This window comes from Schistocerca nitens, unplaced genomic scaffold, assembly GCF_023898315.1.
Source record: "Schistocerca nitens isolate TAMUIC-IGC-003100 unplaced genomic scaffold, iqSchNite1.1 HiC_scaffold_468, whole genome shotgun sequence".
NCBI classification, from domain to species: Eukaryota; Metazoa; Arthropoda; class Insecta; order Orthoptera; family Acrididae; genus Schistocerca; species Schistocerca nitens.
The window spans coordinates 6,070,378-6,089,976 of record NW_026046001.1 but is presented as its reverse complement, the minus strand read 5'-3'; positions in this window follow the sequence as shown (position 1 = coordinate 6,089,976).

Below are 19,599 nucleotides of genomic sequence, written 5' to 3'. Positions count from 1 at the left end.
AGTTGATGCAATCGCCCAGTAAGAAGAGCTACATTTATAGTTTTAGTTATCGATTATTGAATTATTGGTCGGTTTGGTGCCTTGGACATGACCGAGGACCTTAAGATTTTGCATGAACCGAGGACTGGCAGCCACGTAACACGAGAAAATGTGAAAAGTGTTAATATGTAGTAAAAACCTTAGAAAATCTCCGTGTTTCGTCATTCACCATCGAATCGATATAACGCGAGATCGTCACATTGGTCGCATTTCTCTCTGAAACGGTTACATTTATGGTCTGCCAGCCCTTGTCGCGTGCTGCGGTATGTGGGGACAATACAAGCAGCACAGTAGAACACAGGGGAAGCATCTAAGTTGATGCAATCGCCCAGTAAGAAGAGCTACATTTATAGTTTTAGTTATCGATTATTGAATTATTGGTCGGTTTGGTGCCTTGGACATGACCGAGGACCTTAAGTTTTTGCATGAACCGAGGACTGGCAGCCACGTAACACGAGAAAATGTGAAAAGTGTTAATATGTAGTAAAAACCTTAGAAAATCTCCGTGTTTCGTCATTCACCATCGAATCGATATAACGCGAGATCGTCACATTGGTCGCATTTCTCTCTGAAACGGTTACATTTATGGTCTGCCAGCCCTTGTCGCGTGCTGCGGTATGTGGGGACAATACAAGCAGCACAGTAGAACACAGGAGAAGCATCTAAGTTGATGCAATCGCCCAGTAAGAAGAGCTACATTTATAGTTTTAGTTATCGATTATTGAATTATTGGTCGGTTTGGTGCCTTGGACATGACCGAGGACCTTAAGATTTTGCATGAACCGAGAATTGGCAGCCACGTAACACGAGAAAATGTGAAAAGTGTAAATATGTAGTAAAAACTTTAGAAAATCTCCGTGTTTCGTCATTCACCATCGAATCGATATAACGCGAGATCGTCACATTGGTCGCATTTCTCTCTGAAACGGTTACATTTATGGTCTGCCAGCCCTTGTCGCGTGCTGCGGTATGTAGGGACAATACATGCAACACAGGAGAAGCATCTAAGTTGATGCAATCGCGCAGTAAGAAGAGCTACATTTATAGTTTTAGTTATCGATTATTGAATTATTGGTCGGTTTGGTGCCTTGGACATGACAGAGGACCTTAAGATTTTGCATGAACCGAGGACTGGCAGCCACGTAACACGAGAAAATGTGAAAAGTGTTAATATGTAGTACAAACCTTAGAAAATCTCCGTGTTTCGTCATTCACCATCGAATCGATATAACGCGAGATCGTCACATTGGTCGCATTTCTCTCTGAAACGGTTACATTTATGGTCTGCCAGCCCTTGTCGCGTGCTGCGGTATGTGGGGACAATACAAGCAGCACAGTAGAACACAGGAGAAGCATCTAAGTTGATGCAATCGCCCAGTAAGAAGAGCTACATTTATAGTTTTAGTTATCGATTATTGAATTATTGTTCGGTTTGGTGCCTTGGACATGACCGAGGACCTTAAGATTTTGCATGAACCGAGGACTGGCAGCCACGTAACACGAGAAAATGTGAAAAGTGTTAATATGTAGTAAAAACCTTAGAAAATCTCCGTGTTTCGTCATTCACCATCGAATCGATATAACGCGAGATCGTCACATTGGTCGCATTTCTGTCTGAAACGGTTACATTTATGGTCTGCCAGCCCTTGTCGCGTGCTGCGGGATGTGGGGACAATACAAGCAACACAGTAGAACACAGGAGAAGCATCTAAGTTGATGCAATCGCCCAGTAAGAAGAGCTACATTTATAGTTTTAGTTATCGATTATTGAATTATTGGTCGGTTTGGTGCCTTGGACATGACCGAGGACCTTAAGATTTTGCATGAACCGAGGACTGGCAGCCACGTAACACGAGAAAATGTGAAAAGTGTTAATATGTAGTAAAAACCTTAGAAAATCTCCGTGTTTCGTCATTCACCATCGAATCGATATAACGCGAGATCGTCACATTGGTCGCATTTCTCTCTGAAACGGTTACATTTATGGTCTGCCAGCCCTTGTCGCGTGCTGCGGTATGTGGGGACAATACAAGCAGCACAGTAGAACACAGGAGAAGCATCTAAGTTGATGCAATCGCCCAGTAAGAAGAGCTACATTTATAGTTTTAGTTATCGATTATTGAATTATTGGTCGGTTTGGTGCCTTGGACATGACCGAGGATCTTAAGATTTTGCATGAACCGAGGACTGGCAGCCACGTAACACGAGAAAATGTGAAAAGTGTTAATATGTAGTAAAAACCTTAGAAAATCTCCGTGTTTCGTCATTCACCATCGAATCGATATAAGGCGAGATCGTCACATTGGTCGCATTTCTCTCTGAAACGGTTACATTTATGGTCTGCCAGCCCTTGTCGCGTGCTGCGGTATGTGGGGACAATACAAGCAGCACAGTAGAACACAGGAGAAGCATCTAAGTTGATGCAATCGCCCAGTAAGAAGAGCTACATTTATAGTTTTAGTTATCGATTATTGAATTATTGGTCGGTTTGGTGCCTTGGACATGACCGAGGACCTTAAGATTTTGCATGAACCGAGGACTGGCAGCCACGTAACACGAGAAAATGTGAAAAGTGTTAAAATGTAGTAAAAACCTTAGAAAATCTCCGTGTTTCGTCATTCACCATCGAATCGATATAACGCGAGATCGTCACATTGGTCGCATTTCTCTCTGAAACGGTTACATTTATGGTCTGCCAGCCCTTGTCGCGTGCTGCGGTATGTGGGGACAATACAAGCAGCACAGTAGAACACAGCAACAGAGGCTGCAATTTGCACACCAGTACCACAACTGGATATATACCGAGTGGTGAGACATCGTCTTTTCAGATGAACCGTATTTCACCCTCCATCTGACAGATGACCATAGATGCAATAATTGTCAGAATGGCCTGGGCTGGGAAATATTTTCATAGCATTCGCTGGGTGACCTCGCGTTTCTGCAAGAGATAACGAATCAACACAAGTACGCATCTATCCTTATCTGTCACGAAAATGGCACGATCGTAGGTTGGTTGGTTGGTTGTTTGGGGAAGGAGACCAGACAGCGAGGTCATCGGTCTCATCGGATTAGGGAAGGACGGGGAAGAAAGTCGGCCGTGCCCTTTGAAAGGAACCATCCCGGCATTTGCATTTCTCTCTGAAACGGTTACATTTATGGTCTGCCAGCCCTTGTCGCGTGCTGCGGTATGTGGGGACAATACAAGCAGCACAGTAGAACACAGGAGAAGCATCTAAGTTGATGCAATCGCCCAGTAAGAAGAGCTATATTTATAGTTTTAGTTATCGATTATTGAATTATTGGTCGGTTTGGTGCCTTGGACATGACCGAGGACCTTAAGATTTTGCATGAACCGAGGACTGGCAGCCACGTAACACGGGAAAAGGTGAAAAGTGTTAATATGTAGTAAAAACCTTAGAAAACCTCCGTGTTTCGTCATTCACCATCGAATCGATATAACGCGAGATCGTCACATTGGTCGCATTTCTCTCTGAAACGGTTACATTTATGGTCTGCCAGCCCTTGTCGCGTGCTGCGGTATGTGGGGACAATACAAGCAGCACAGTAGAACACAGGAGAAGCATCTAAGTTGATGCAATCGCCCAGTAAGAAGAGCTACATTTATAGTTTTAGTTATCGATTATTGAATTATTGGTCGGTTTGGTGCCTTGGACATGACCTAGGACCTTAAGATTTTGCATGAACCGAGGACTGGCAGCCACGTAACACGAGAAAATGTGAAAAGTGTTAATATGTAGTAAAAACCTTAGAAAATCTCCGTGTTTCGTCATTCACCATCGAATCGATATAACGCGAGATCGTCACATTGGTCGCATTTCTCTCTGAAACGGTTACATTTATGGTCTGCCAGCCCTTGTCGCGTGCTGCGGGATGTGGGGACAATACAAGCAACACAGTAGAACACAGGAGAAGCATCTAAGTTGATGCAATCGCCCAGTAAGAAGAGCTACATTTATAGTTTTAGTTATCGATTATTGAATTATTGGTCGGTTTGGTGCCTTGGACATGACCGAGGACCTTAAGATTTTGCATGAACCGAGGACTGGCAGCCACGTAACACGAAAAAATGTGAAAAGTGTTAATATGTAGTAAAAACCTTAGAAAATCTCCGTGTTTCGTCATTCACCATCGAATCGATATAACGCGAGATCGTCACATTGGTCGCATTTCTCTCTGAAACGGTTACATTTATGGTCTGCCAGCCCTTGTCGCGTGCTGCGGTATGTGGGGACAATACAAGCAGCACAGTAGAATACAGGAGAAGCATCTAAGTTGATGCAATCGCCCAGTAAGAAGAGCTACATTTATAGTTTTAGTTATCGATTATTGAATTATTGGTCGGTTTGGTGCCTTGGACATGACCGAGGACCTTAAGATTTTGCATGAACCGAGGACTGGCAGCCACGTAACACGAGAAAATGTGAAAAGTGTTAATATGTAGTAAAAACCTTAGAAAATCTCCGTGTTTCGTCATTCACCATCGAATCGATATAACGCGAGATCGTCACATTGGTCGCATTTCTCTCTGAAACGGTTACATTTATGGTCTGCCAGCCCTTGTCGCGTGCTGCGGTATGTGGGGACAATACAAGCAGCACAGTAGGACACAGGAGAAGCATCTAAGTTGATGCAATCGCCCAGTAAGAAGAGCTACATTTATAGTTTTTGTTATCGATTATTGAATTATTGGTCGGTTTGGTGCCTTGGACATGACCGAGGACCTTAAGATTTTGCATGAACCGAGGACTGGCAGCCACGTAACACGAGAAAATGTGAAAAGTGTTAATATGTAGTAAAAACCTTAGAAAATCTCCGTGTTTCGTCATTCACCATCGAATCGATGTAACGCGAGATCGACACATTGGTCGCATTTCTCTCTGAAACGGTTACATTTATGGTCTGCCAGCCCTTGTCGCGTGCTGCGGTATGTGGGGACAATACAAGCAGCACAGTAGAACACAGGAGAAGCATCTAAGTTGATGCAATCGCGCAGTAAGAAGAGCTACATTTATAGTTTTAGTTATCGATTATTGAATTATTGGTCGGTTTGGTGCCTTGGACATGACAGAGGACCTTAAGATTTTGCATGAACCGAGGACTGGCAGCCACGTAACACGAGAAAATGTGAAAAGTGTTAATATGTAGTACAAACCTTAGAAAATCTCCGTGTTTCGTCATTCACCATCGAATCGATATAACGCGAGATCGTCACATTGGTCGCATTTCTCTCTGAAACGGTTACATTTATGGTCTGCCAGCCCTTGTCGCGTGCTGCGGTATGTGGGGACAATACAAGCAGCACAGTAGAACACAGGAGAAGCATCTAAGTTGATGCAATCGCCCAGTAAGAAGAGCTACATTTATAGTTTTAGTTATCGATTATTGAATTATTGGTCGGTTTGGTGCCTTGGACATGACCGAGGACCTTAAGATTGTGCATGAACCGAGGACTGGTACCCACGTAACACGAGAAAATGTGAAAAGTGTTAATATGTAGTAAAAACCTTAGAAAATCTCCGTGTTTCGTCATTCACCATCGAATCGATATAACGCGAGATCGTCACATTGGTCGCATTTCTCTCTGAAACGGTTACATTTATGGTCTGCCAGCCCTTGTCGCGTGCTGCGGTATGTGGGGACAATACAAGCAGCACAGTAGAACACAGGAGAAGCATCTAAGTTGATGCAATCGCCCAGTAAGAAGAGCTACATTTATAGTTTTAGTTATCGATTATTGAATTATTGGTCGGTTTGGTGCCTTGGACATGACCGAGGACCTTAAGATTTTGCATGAACCGAGGACTGGCAGCCACGTAACACGAGAAAATGTGAAAAGTGTTAATATGTAGTAAAAACCTTAGAAAATCTCCGTGTTTCGTCATTCACCATCGAATCGATATAACGCGAGATCGTCACATTGGTCGCATTTCTCTCTGAAACGGTTACATTTATGGTCTGCCAGCCCTTGTCGCGTGCTGCGGTATGTGGGGACAATACAAGCAGCACAGTAGAACACAGGAGAAGCATCTAAGTTGATGCAATCGCCCAGTAAGAAGAGCTACATTTATAGTTTTAGTTATCGATTATTGAATTATTGGTCGGTTTGGTGCCTTGGACATGACCGAGGACCTTAAGATTTTGCATGAACCGAGGACTGGCAGCCACGTAACACGAGAAAATGTGAAAAGTGTTAATATGTAGTAAAAACCTTAGAAAATCTCCGTGTTTCGTCATTCACCATCGAATCGATATAACGCGAGATCGTCACATTGGTCGCATTTCTCTCTGAAACGGTTACATTTATGGTCTGCCAGCCCTTGTCGCGTGCTGCGGTATGTGGGGACAATACAAGCAGCACAGTAGAACACAGGAGAAGCATCTAAGTTGATGCAATCGCCCAGTAAGAAGAGCTACATTTATAGTTTTAGTTATCGATTATTGAATTATTGGTCGGTTTGGTGCCTTGGACATGACCGAGGACCTTAAGATTTTGCATGAACCGAGGACTGGCAGCCACGTAACACGAGAAAATGTGAAAAGTGTTAATATGTAGTAAAAACCTTAGAAAATCTCCGTGTTTCGTCATTCACCATCGAATCGATATAACGCGAGATCGTCACATTGGTCGCATTTCTCTCTGAAACGGTTACATTTATGGTCTGCCAGCCCTTGTCGCGTGCTGCGGTATGTGGGGACAATACAAGCAGCACAGTAGAACACAGGAGAAGCATCTAAGTTGATGCAATCGCCCAGTAAGAAGAGCTACATTTATAGTTTTAGTTATCGATTATTGAATTATTGGTCGGTTTGGTGCCTTGGACATGACCGAGGACCTTAAGATTTTGCATGAACCGAGGACTGGCAGCCACGTAACACGAGAAAATGTGAAAAGTGTTAATATGTAGTAAAAACCTTAGAAAATCTCCGTGTTTCGTCATTCACCATCGAATCGATATAACGCGAGATCGTCACATTGGTCGCATTTCTCTCTGAAACGGTTACATTTATGGTCTGCCAGCCCTTGTCGCGTGCTGCGGTATGTGGGGACAATACAAGCAGCACAGTAGAACACAGGAGAAGCATCTAAGTTGATGCAATCGCCCAGTAAGAAGAGCTACATTTATAGTTTTAGTTATCGATTATTGAATTATTGGTCGGTTTGGTACCTTGGACATGACCGAGGACCTTAAGATTGTGCATGAACCGAGGACTGGTACCCACGTAACACGAGAAAATGTGAAAAGTGTTAATATGTAGTAAAAACCTTAGAAAATCTCCGTGTTTCGTCATTCACCATCGAATCGATATAACGCGAGATCGTCACATTGGTCGCATTTCTCTCTGAAACGGTTACATTTATGGTCTGCCAGCCCTTGTCGCGTGCTGCGGTATGTGGGGACAATACAAGCAGCACAGTAGAACACAGGAGAAGCATCTAAGTTGATGCAATCGCCCAGTAAGAAGAGCTACATTTATAGTTTTAGTTATCGATTATTGAATTATTGGTCGGTTTGGTGCCTTGGACATGACAAGGGACCTTAAGGTTGTGCATGAACCGAGGACTGGTACCCACGTAACACGAGAAAATGTGAAAAGTGTTAATATGTAGTAAAAACCTTAGAAAATCTCCGTGTTTCGTCATTCACCATCGAATCGATATAACGCGTGATCGTCACATTGGTCGCATTTCTCTCTGAAACGGTTACATTTATGGTCTGCCAGCCCTTGTCGCGTGCTGCGGTATGTGGGGACAATACAAGCAGCACAGTAGAACACAGGAGAAGCATCTAAGTTGATGCAATCGCCCAGTAAGAAGAGCTACATTTATAGTTTTAGTTATCGATTATTGAATTATTGGTCGGTTTGGTGCCTTGGACATGACCGAGGACCTTAAGATTTTGCATGAACCGAGGACTGGCAGCCACGTAACACGAGAAAATGTGAAAAGTGTTAATATGTAGTAAAAACCTTAGAAAATCTCCGTGTTTCGTCATTCACCATCGAATCGATATAACGCGAGATCGTCACATTGGTCGCATTTCTCTCTGATACGGTTACATTTATGGTCTGCCAGCCCTTGTCGCGTGCTGCGGTATGTGGGGACAATACAAGCAGCACAGTAGAACACAGGAGAAGCATCTAAGTTGATGCAATCGCCCAGTAAGAAGAGCTACATTTATAGTTTTAGTTATCGATTATTGAATTATTGGTCGGTTTGGTGCCTTGGACATGACCGAGGACCTTAAGTTTTTGCATGAACCGAGGACTGGCAGCCACGTAACACGAGAAAATGTGAAAAGTGTTAATATGTAGTAAAAACCTTAGAAAATCTCCGTGTTTCGTCATTCACCATCGAATCGATATAACGCGAGATCGTCACATTGGTCGCATTTCTCTCTGAAACGGTTACATTTATGGTCTGCCAGCCCTTGTCGCGTGCTGCGGTATGTGGGGACAATACAAGCAGCACAGTAGAACACAGGAGAAGCATCTAAGTTGATGCAATCGCCCAGTAAGAAGAGCTACATTTATAGTTTTAGTTATCGATTATTGAATTATTGGTCGGTTTGGTGCCTTGGACATGACCGAGGACCTTAAGATTTTGCATGAACCGAGAATTGGCAGCCACGTAACACGAGAAAATGTGAAAAGTGTAAATATGTAGTAAAAACTTTAGAAAATCTCCGTGTTTCGTCATTCACCATCGAATCGATATAGCGCGAGATCGTCACATTGGTCGCATTTCTGTCTGAAACGGTTACATTTATGGTCTGCCAGCCCTTGTCGCGTGCTGCGGTATGTAGGGACAATACATGCAACACAGGAGAAGCATCTAAGTTGATGCAATCGCGCAGTAAGAAGAGCTACATTTATAGTTTTAGTTATCGATTATTGAATTATTGGTCGGTTTGGTGCCTTGGACATGACAGAGGACCTTAAGATTTTGCATGAACCGAGGACTGGCAGCCACGTAACACGAGAAAATGTGAAAAGTGTTAATATGTAGTACAAACCTTAGAAAATCTCCGTGTTTCGTCATTCACCATCGAATCGATATAACGCGAGATCGTCACATTGGTCGCATTTCTCTCTGAAACGGTTACATTTATGGTCTGCCAGCCCTTGTCGCGTGCTGCGGTATGTGGGGACAATACAAGCAGCACAGTAGAACACAGGAGAAGCATCTAAGTTGATGCAATCGCCCAGTAAGAAGAGCTACATTTATAGTTTTAGTTATCGATTATTGAATTATTGTTCGGTTTGGTGCCTTGGACATGACCGAGGACCTTAAGATTTTGCATGAACCGAGGACTGGCAGCCACGTAACACGAGAAAATGTGAAAAGTGTTAATATGTAGTAAAAACCTTAGAAAATCTCCGTGTTTCGTCATTCACCATCGAATCGATATAACGCGAGATCGTCACATTGGTCGCATTTCTGTCTGAAACGGTTACATTTATGGTCTGCCAGCCCTTGTCGCGTGCTGCGGGATGTGGGGACAATACAAGCAACACAGTAGAACACAGGAGAAGCATCTAAGTTGATGCAATCGCCCAGTAAGAAGAGCTACATTTATAGTTTTAGTTATCGATTATTGAATTATTGGTCGATTTGGTGCCTTGGACATGACCGAGGACCTTAAGATTTTGCATGAACCGAGGACTGGCAGCCACGTAACACGAGAAAATGTGAAAAGTGTTAATATGTAGTAAAAACCTTAGAAAATCTGCGTGTTTCGTCATTCACCATCGAATCGATATAACGCGAGATCGTCACATTGGTCGCATTTCTCTCTGAAACGGTTACATTTATGGTCTGCCAGCCCTTGTCGCGTGCTGCGGTATGTGGGGACAATACAAGCAGCACAGTAGAACACAGGAGAAGCATCTAAGTTGATGCAATCGCCCAGTAAGAAGAGCTACATTTATAGTTTTAGTTATCGATTATTGAATTATTGGTCGGTTTGGTGCCTTGGACATGACCGAGGACCTTAAGATTGTGCATGAACCGAGGACTGGTACCCACGTAACACGAGAAAATGTGAAAAGTGTTAATATGTAGTAAAAACCTTAGAAAATCTCCGTGTTTCGTCATTCACCATCGAATCGATATAACGCGAGATCGTCACATTGGTCGCATTTCTCTCTGAAACGGTTACATTTATGGTCTGCCAGCCCTTGTCGCGTGCTGCGGTATGTGGGGACAATACAAGCAGCACAGTAGAACACAGGAGAAGCATCTAAGTTGATGCAATCGCCCAGTAAGAAGAGCTACATTTATAGTTTTAGTTATCGATTATTGAATTATTGGTCGGTTTGGTGCCTTGGACATGACCGAGGACCTTAAGATTTTGCATGAACCGAGGACTGGCAGCCACGTAACACGAGAAAATGTGAAAAGTGTTAATATGTAGTAAAAACCTTAGAAAATCTCCGTGTTTCGTCATTCACCATCGAATCGATATAACGCGAGATCGTCACATTGGTCGCATTTCTCTCTGAAACGGTTACATTTATGGTCTGCCAGCCCTTGTCGCGTGCTGCGGTATGTGGGGACAATACAAGCAGCACAGTAGAACACAGGGGAAGCATCTAAGTTGATGCAATCGCCCAGTAAGAAGAGCTACATTTATAGTTTTAGTTATCGATTATTGAATTATTGGTCGGTTTGGTGCCTTGGACATGACCGAGGACCTTAAGTTTTTGCATGAACCGAGGACTGGCAGCCACGTAACACGAGAAAATGTGAAAAGTGTTAATATGTAGTAAAAACCTTAGAAAATCTCCGTGTTTCGTCATTCACCATCGAATCGATATAACGCGAGATCGTCACATTGGTCGCATTTCTCTCTGAAACGGTTACATTTATGGTCTGCCAGCCCTTGTCGCGTGCTGCGGTATGTGGGGACAATACAAGCAGCACAGTAGAACACAGGAGAAGCATCTAAGTTGATGCAATCGCCCAGTAAGAAGAGCTACATTTATAGTTTTAGTTATCGATTATTGAATTATTGGTCGGTTTGGTGCCTTGGACATGACCGAGGACCTTAAGATTTTGCATGAACCGAGAATTGGCAGCCACGTAACACGAGAAAATGTGAAAAGTGTAAATATGTAGTAAAAACTTTAGAAAATCTCCGTGTTTCGTCATTCACCATCGAATCGATATAACGCGAGATCGTCACATTGGTCGCATTTCTCTCTGAAACGGTTACATTTATGGTCTGCCAGCCCTTGTCGCGTGCTGCGGTATGTAGGGACAATACATGCAACACAGGAGAAGCATCTAAGTTGATGCAATCGCGCAGTAAGAAGAGCTACATTTATAGTTTTAGTTATCGATTATTGAATTATTGGTCGGTTTGGTGCCTTGGACATGACAGAGGACCTTAAGATTTTGCATGAACCGAGGACTGGCAGCCACGTAACACGAGAAAATGTGAAAAGTGTTAATATGTAGTACAAACCTTAGAAAATCTCCGTGTTTCGTCATTCACCATCGAATCGATATAACGCGAGATCGTCACATTGGTCGCATTTCTCTCTGAAACGGTTACATTTATGGTCTGCCAGCCCTTGTCGCGTGCTGCGGTATGTGGGGACAATACAAGCAGCACAGTAGAACACAGGAGAAGCATCTAAGTTGATGCAATCGCCCAGTAAGAAGAGCTACATTTATAGTTTTAGTTATCGATTATTGAATTATTGTTCGGTTTGGTGCCTTGGACATGACCGAGGACCTTAAGATTTTGCATGAACCGAGGACTGGCAGCCACGTAACACGAGAAAATGTGAAAAGTGTTAATATGTAGTAAAAACCTTAGAAAATCTCCGTGTTTCGTCATTCACCATCGAATCGATATAACGCGAGATCGTCACATTGGTCGCATTTCTGTCTGAAACGGTTACATTTATGGTCTGCCAGCCCTTGTCGCGTGCTGCGGGATGTGGGGACAATACAAGCAACACAGTAGAACACAGGAGAAGCATCTAAGTTGATGCAATCGCCCAGTAAGAAGAGCTACATTTATAGTTTTAGTTATCGATTATTGAATTATTGGTCGGTTTGGTGCCTTGGACATGACCGAGGACCTTAAGATTTTGCATGAACCGAGGACTGGCAGCCACGTAACACGAGAAAATGTGAAAAGTGTTAATATGTAGTAAAAACCTTAGAAAATCTCCGTGTTTCGTCATTCACCATCGAATCGATATAACGCGAGATCGTCACATTGGTCGCATTTCTCTCTGAAACGGTTACATTTATGGTCTGCCAGCCCTTGTCGCGTGCTGCGGTATGTGGGGACAATACAAGCAGCACAGTAGAACACAGGAGAAGCATCTAAGTTGATGCAATCGCCCAGTAAGAAGAGCTACATTTATAGTTTTAGTTATCGATTATTGAATTATTGGTCGGTTTGGTACCTTGGACATGACCGAGGACCTTAAGATTGTGCATGAACCGAGGACTGGTACCCACGTAACACGAGAAAATGTGAAAAGTGTTAATATGTAGTAAAAACCTTAGAAAATCTCCGTGTTTCGTCATTCACCATCGAATCGATATAACGCGTGATCGTCACATTGGTCGCATTTCTCTCTGAAACGGTTACATTTATGGTCTGCCAGCCCTTGTCGCGTGCTGCGGTATGTGGGGACAATACAAGCAGCACAGTAGAACACAGGAGAAGCATCTAAGTTGATGCAATCGCCCAGTAAGAAGAGCTACATTTATAGTTTTAGTTATCGATTATTGAATTATTGGTCGGTTTGGTGCCTTGGACATGACCGAGGACCTTAAGATTTTGCATGAACCGAGGACTGGCAGCCACGTAACACGAGAAAATGTGAAAAGTGTTAATATGTAGTAAAAACCTTAGAAAATCTCCGTGTTTCGTCATTCACCATCGAATCGATATAACGCGAGATCGTCACATTGGTCGCATTTCTCTCTGAAACGGTTACATTTATGGTCTGCCAGCCCTTGTCGCGTGCTGCGGTATGTGGGGACAATACAAGCAGCACAGTAGAACACAGGGGAAGCATCTAAGTTGATGCAATCGCCCAGTAAGAAGAGCTACATTTATAGTTTTAGTTATCGATTATTGAATTATTGGTCGGTTTGGTGCCTTGGACATGACCGAGGACCTTAAGTTTTTGCATGAACCGAGGACTGGCAGCCACGTAACACGAGAAAATGTGAAAAGTGTTAATATGTAGTAAAAACCTTAGAAAATCTCCGTGTTTCGTCATTCACCATCGAATCGATATAACGCGAGATCGTCACATTGGTCGCATTTCTCTCTGAAACGGTTACATTTATGGTCTGCCAGCCCTTGTCGCGTGCTGCGGTATGTGGGGACAATACAAGCAGCACAGTAGAACACAGGAGAAGCATCTAAGTTGATGCAATCGCCCAGTAAGAAGAGCTACATTTATAGTTTTAGTTATCGATTATTGAATTATTGGTCGGTTTGGTGCCTTGGACATGACCGAGGACCTTAAGATTTTGCATGAACCGAGAATTGGCAGCCACGTAACACGAGAAAATGTGAAAAGTGTAAATATGTAGTAAAAACTTTAGAAAATCTCCGTGTTTCGTCATTCACCATCGAATCGATATAACGCGAGATCGTCACATTGGTCGCATTTCTCTCTGAAACGGTTACATTTATGGTCTGCCAGCCCTTGTCGCGTGCTGCGGTATGTAGGGACAATACATGCAACACAGGAGAAGCATCTAAGTTGATGCAATCGCGCAGTAAGAAGAGCTACATTTATAGTTTTAGTTATCGATTATTGAATTATTGGTCGGTTTGGTGCCTTGGACATGACAGAGGACCTTAAGATTTTGCATGAACCGAGGACTGGCAGCCACGTAACACGAGAAAATGTGAAAAGTGTTAATATGTAGTACAAACCTTAGAAAATCTCCGTGTTTCGTCATTCACCATCGAATCGATATAACGCGAGATCGTCACATTGGTCGCATTTCTCTCTGAAACGGTTACATTTATGGTCTGCCAGCCCTTGTCGCGTGCTGCGGTATGTGGGGACAATACAAGCAGCACAGTAGAACACAGGAGAAGCATCTAAGTTGATGCAATCGCCCAGTAAGAAGAGCTACATTTATAGTTTTAGTTATCGATTATTGAATTATTGTTCGGTTTGGTGCCTTGGACATGACCGAGGACCTTAAGATTTTGCATGAACCGAGGACTGGCAGCCACGTAACACGAGAAAATGTGAAAAGTGTTAATATGTAGTAAAAACCTTAGAAAATCTCCGTGTTTCGTCATTCACCATCGAATCGATATAACGCGAGATCGTCACATTGGTCGCATTTCTGTCTGAAACGGTTACATTTATGGTCTGCCAGCCCTTGTCGCGTGCTGCGGGATGTGGGGACAATACAAGCAACACAGTAGAACACAGGAGAAGCATCTAAGTTGATGCAATCGCCCAGTAAGAAGAGCTACATTTATAGTTTTAGTTATCGATTATTGAATTATTGGTCGGTTTGGTGCCTTGGACATGACCGAGGACCTTAAGATTTTGCATGAACCGAGGACTGGCAGCCACGTAACACGAGAAAATGTGAAAAGTGTTAATATGTAGTAAAAACCTTAGAAAATCTCCGTGTTTCGTCATTCACCATCGAATCGATATAACGCGAGATCGTCACATTGGTCGCATTTCTCTCTGAAACGGTTACATTTATGGTCTGCCAGCCCTTGTCGCGTGCTGCGGTATGTGGGGACAATACAAGCAGCACAGTAGAACACAGGAGAAGCATCTAAGTTGATGCAATCGCCCAGTAAGAAGAGCTACATTTATAGTTTTAGTTATCGATTATTGAATTATTGGTCGGTTTGGTGCCTTGGACATGACCGAGGATCTTAAGATTTTGCATGAACCGAGGACTGGCAGCCACGTAACACGAGAAAATGTGAAAAGTGTTAATATGTAGTAAAAACCTTAGAAAATCTCCGTGTTTCGTCATTCACCATCGAATCGATATAAGGCGAGATCGTCACATTGGTCGCATTTCTCTCTGAAACGGTTACATTTATGGTCTGCCAGCCCTTGTCGCGTGCTGCGGTATGTGGGGACAATACAAGCAGCACAGTAGAACACAGGAGAAGCATCTAAGTTGATGCAATCGCCCAGTAAGAAGAGCTACATTTATAGTTTTAGTTATCGATTATTGAATTATTGGTCGGTTTGGTGCCTTGGACATGACCGAGGACCTTAAGATTTTGCATGAACCGAGGACTGGCAGCCACGTAACACGAGAAAATGTGAAAAGTGTTAAAATGTAGTAAAAACCTTAGAAAATCTCCGTGTTTCGTCATTCACCATCGAATCGATATAACGCGAGATCGTCACATTGGTCGCATTTCTCTCTGAAACGGTTACATTTATGGTCTGCCAGCCCTTGTCGCGTGCTGCGGTATGTGGGGACAATACAAGCAGCACAGTAGAACACAGGAGAAGCATCTAAGTTGATGCAATCGCCCAGTAAGAAGAGCTACATTTATAGTTTTAGTTATCGATTATTGAATTATTGGTCGGTTTGGTGCCTTGGACATGACAAGGGACCTTAAGGTTGTGCATGAACCGAGGACTGGTACCCACGTAACACGAGAAAATGTGAAAAGTGTTAATATGTAGTAAAAACCTTAGAAAATCTCCGTGTTTCGTCATTCACCATCGAATCGATATAACGCGAGATCGTCACATTGGTCGCATTTCTCTCTGAAACGGTTACATTTATGGTCTGCCAGCCCTTGTCGCGTGCTGCGGTATGTGGGGACAATACAAGCAGCACAGTAGAACACAGGAGAAGCATCTAAGTTGATGCAATCGCCCAGTAAGAAGAGCTACATTTATAGTTTTAGTTATCGATTATTGAATTATTGGTCGGTTTGGTGCCTTGGACATGACCGAGGACCTTAAGATTTTGCATGAACCGAGGACTGGCAGCCACGTAACACGAGAAAATGTGAAAAGTGTTAATATGTAGTAAAAACCTTAGAAAATCTCCGTGTTTCGTCATTCACCATCGAATCGATATAACGCGAGATCGTCACATTGGTCGCATTTCTCTCTGAAACGGTTACATTTATGGTCTGCCAGCCCTTGTCGCGTGCTGCGGTATGTGGGGACAATACAAGCAGCACAGTAGAACACAGGAGAAGCATCTAAGTTGATGCAATCGCCCAGTAAGAAGAGCTACATTTATAGTTTTAGTTATCGATTATTGAATTATTGGTCGGTTTGGTGCCTTGGACATGACCGAGGACCTTAAGTTTTTGCATGAACCGAGGACTGGCAGCCACGTAACACGAGAAAATGTGAAAAGTGTTAATATGTAGTAAAAACCTTAGAAAATCTCCGTGTTTCGTCATTCACCATCGAATCGATATAACGCGAGATCGTCACATTGGTCGCATTTCTCTCTGAAACGGTTACATTTATGGTCTGCCAGCCCTTGTCGCGTGCTGCGGTATGTGGGGACAATACAAGCAGCACAGTAGAACACAGGAGAAGCATCTAAGTTGATGCAATCGCCCAGTAAGAAGAGCTACATTTATAGTTTTAGTTATCGATTATTGAATTATTGGTCGGTTTGGTGCCTTGGACATGACCGAGGACCTTAAGATTTTGCATGAACCGAGGACTGGCAGCCACGTAACACGAGAAAATGTGAAAAGTGTTAATATGTAGTAAAAACCTTAGAAAATCTCCGTGTTTCGTCATTCACCATCGAATCGATATAACGCGAGATCGTCACATTGGTCGCATTTCTCTCTGAAACGGTTACATTTATGGTCTGCCAGCCCTTGTCGCGTGCTGCGGTATGTGGGGACAATACAAGCAGCACAGTAGAACACAGGAGAAGCATCTAAGTTGATGCAATCGCCCAGTAAGAAGAGCTACATTTATAGTTTTAGTTATCGATTATTGAATTATTGGTCGGTTTGGTGCCTTGGACATGACCGAGGACCTTAAGATTTTGCATGAACCGAGGACTGGCAGCCACGTAACACGAGAAAATGTGAAAAGTGTTAATATGTAGTAAAAACCTTAGAAAATCTCCGTGTTTCGTCGTTCACCATCGAATCGATATAACGCGAGATCGTCACATTGGTCGCATTTCTCTCTGAAACGGTTACATTTATGGTCTGCCAGCCCTTGTCGCGTGCTGCGGTATGTGGGGACAATACAAGCAGCACAGTAGAACACAGGAGAAGCATCTAAGTTGATGCAATCGCCCAGTAAGAAGAGCTACATTTATAGTTTTAGTTATCGATTATTGAAATATTGGTCGGTTTGGTGCCTTGGACATGACCGAGGACCTTAAGATTTTGCATGAACCGAGAATTGGCAGCCACGTAACACGAGAAAATGTGAAAAGTGTTAATATGTAGTAAAAACTTTAGAAAATCTCCGTGTTTCGTCATTCACCATCGAATGGATATAACGCGAGATCGTCACATTGGTCGCATTTCTCTCTGAAACGGTTACATTTATGGTCTGCCAGCCCTTGTCGCGTGCTGCGGTATGTAGGGACAATACAAGCAACACAGGAGAAGCATCTAAGTTGATGCAATCGCGCAGTAAGAAGAGCTACATTTATAGTTTTAGTTATCGATTATTGAATTATTGGTCGGTTTGGTGCCTTGGACATGACAGAGGACCTTAAGATTTTGCATGAACCGAGGACTGGCAGCCACGTAACACGAGAAAATGTGAAAAGTGTTAATATGTAGTACAAACCTTAGAAAATCTCCGTGTTCCGTCATTCACCATCGAATCGATATAATGCGAGATCGTCACATTGGTCGCATTTCTCTCTGAAACGGTTACATTTATGGTCTGCCAGCCCTTGCCGCGTGCTGCGGTATGTGGGGACAATACAAGCAGCACAGTAGAACACAGGAGAAGCATCTAAGTTGATGCAATCGCCCAGTAAGAAGAGCTACATTTATAGTTTTAGTTATCGATTATTGAATTATTGTTCGGTTTGGTGCCTTGGACATGACCGAGGACCTTAAGATTTTGCATGAACCGAGGACTGGCAGCCACGTAACACGAGAAAAAGTGAAAAGTGTTAATATGTTGTAAAAACCTTAGAAAATCTCCGTGTTTCGTCATTCACCATCGAATCGATATAACGCGAGATCGTCACATTGGTCGCATTTCTGTCTGAAACGGTTACATTTATGGTCTGCCAGCCCTTGTCGCGTGCTGCGGGATGTGGGGACAATACAAGCAACACAGTAGAACACAGGAGAAGCATCTAAGTTGATGCAATCGCCCAGTAAGAAGAGCTACATTTATAGTTTTAGTTATCGATTATTGAATTATTGGTCGGTTTGGTGGCTTGGACATGACAGAGGACCTTAAGATTTTGCATGAACCGAGGACTGGCAGCCACGTAACACGAGAAAATGTGAAAAGTGTTAATATGTAGTAAAAACCTTAGAAAATCTCCGTGTTTCGTCATTCACCATCGAATCGATATAACGCGAGATCGTCACATTGGTCGCATTTCTCTCTGAAACGGTTACATTTATGGTCTGCCAGCCCTTGTCGCGTGCTGCGGTATGTGGGGACAATACAAGCAGCACAGTAGAACACAGGAGAAGCATCTAAGTTGATGCAATCGCCCAGTAAGAAGAGCTACATTTATAGTTTTAGTTATCGATTATTGAATTATTGGTCGGTTTGGTGCCTTGGACATGACCGAGGACCTTAAGATTGTGCATGAACCGAGGACTGGTACCCACGTAACACGAGAAAATGTGAAAAGTGTTAATATGTAGTAAAAACCTTAGAAAATCTCCGTGTTTCGTCATTCACCATCGAATCGATATAACGCGAGATCGTCACATTGGTCGCATTTCTCTCTGAAACGGTTACATTTATGGTCTGCCAGCCCTTGTCGCGTGCTGCGGGATGTGGGGACAATACAAGCAGCACAGTAGAACACAGGAGAAGCATCTAAGTTGATGCAATCGCCCAGTAAGAAGAGCTACATTTATAGTTTTAGTTATCGATTATTGAATTATTGGTCGGTTTGGTGCCTTGGACATGACCGAGGACCTTAAGATTTTGCATGAACCGAGGACTGGCAGCCACGTAACACGAGAAAATGTGAAAAGTGTTAATATGTAGTAAAAACCTTAGAAAATCTCCGTGTTTCGTCATTCACCATCGAATCGATATAACGCGAGATCGTCACATTGGTCGCATTTCTCTCTGAAACGGTTACATTTATGGTCTGCCAGCCCTTGTCGCGTGCTGCGGTATGTGGGGACAATACAAGCAGCACAGTAGAACACAGGAGAAGCATCTAAGTTGATGCAATCGCCCAGTAAGAAGAGCTACATTTATAGTTTTAGTTATCGATTATTGAATTATTGGTCGGTTTGGTGCCTTGGACATGACCGAGGACCTTAAGATTTTGCATGAACCGAGGACTGGCAGCCACGTAACACGAGAAAATGTGAAAAGTGTTAATATGTAGTA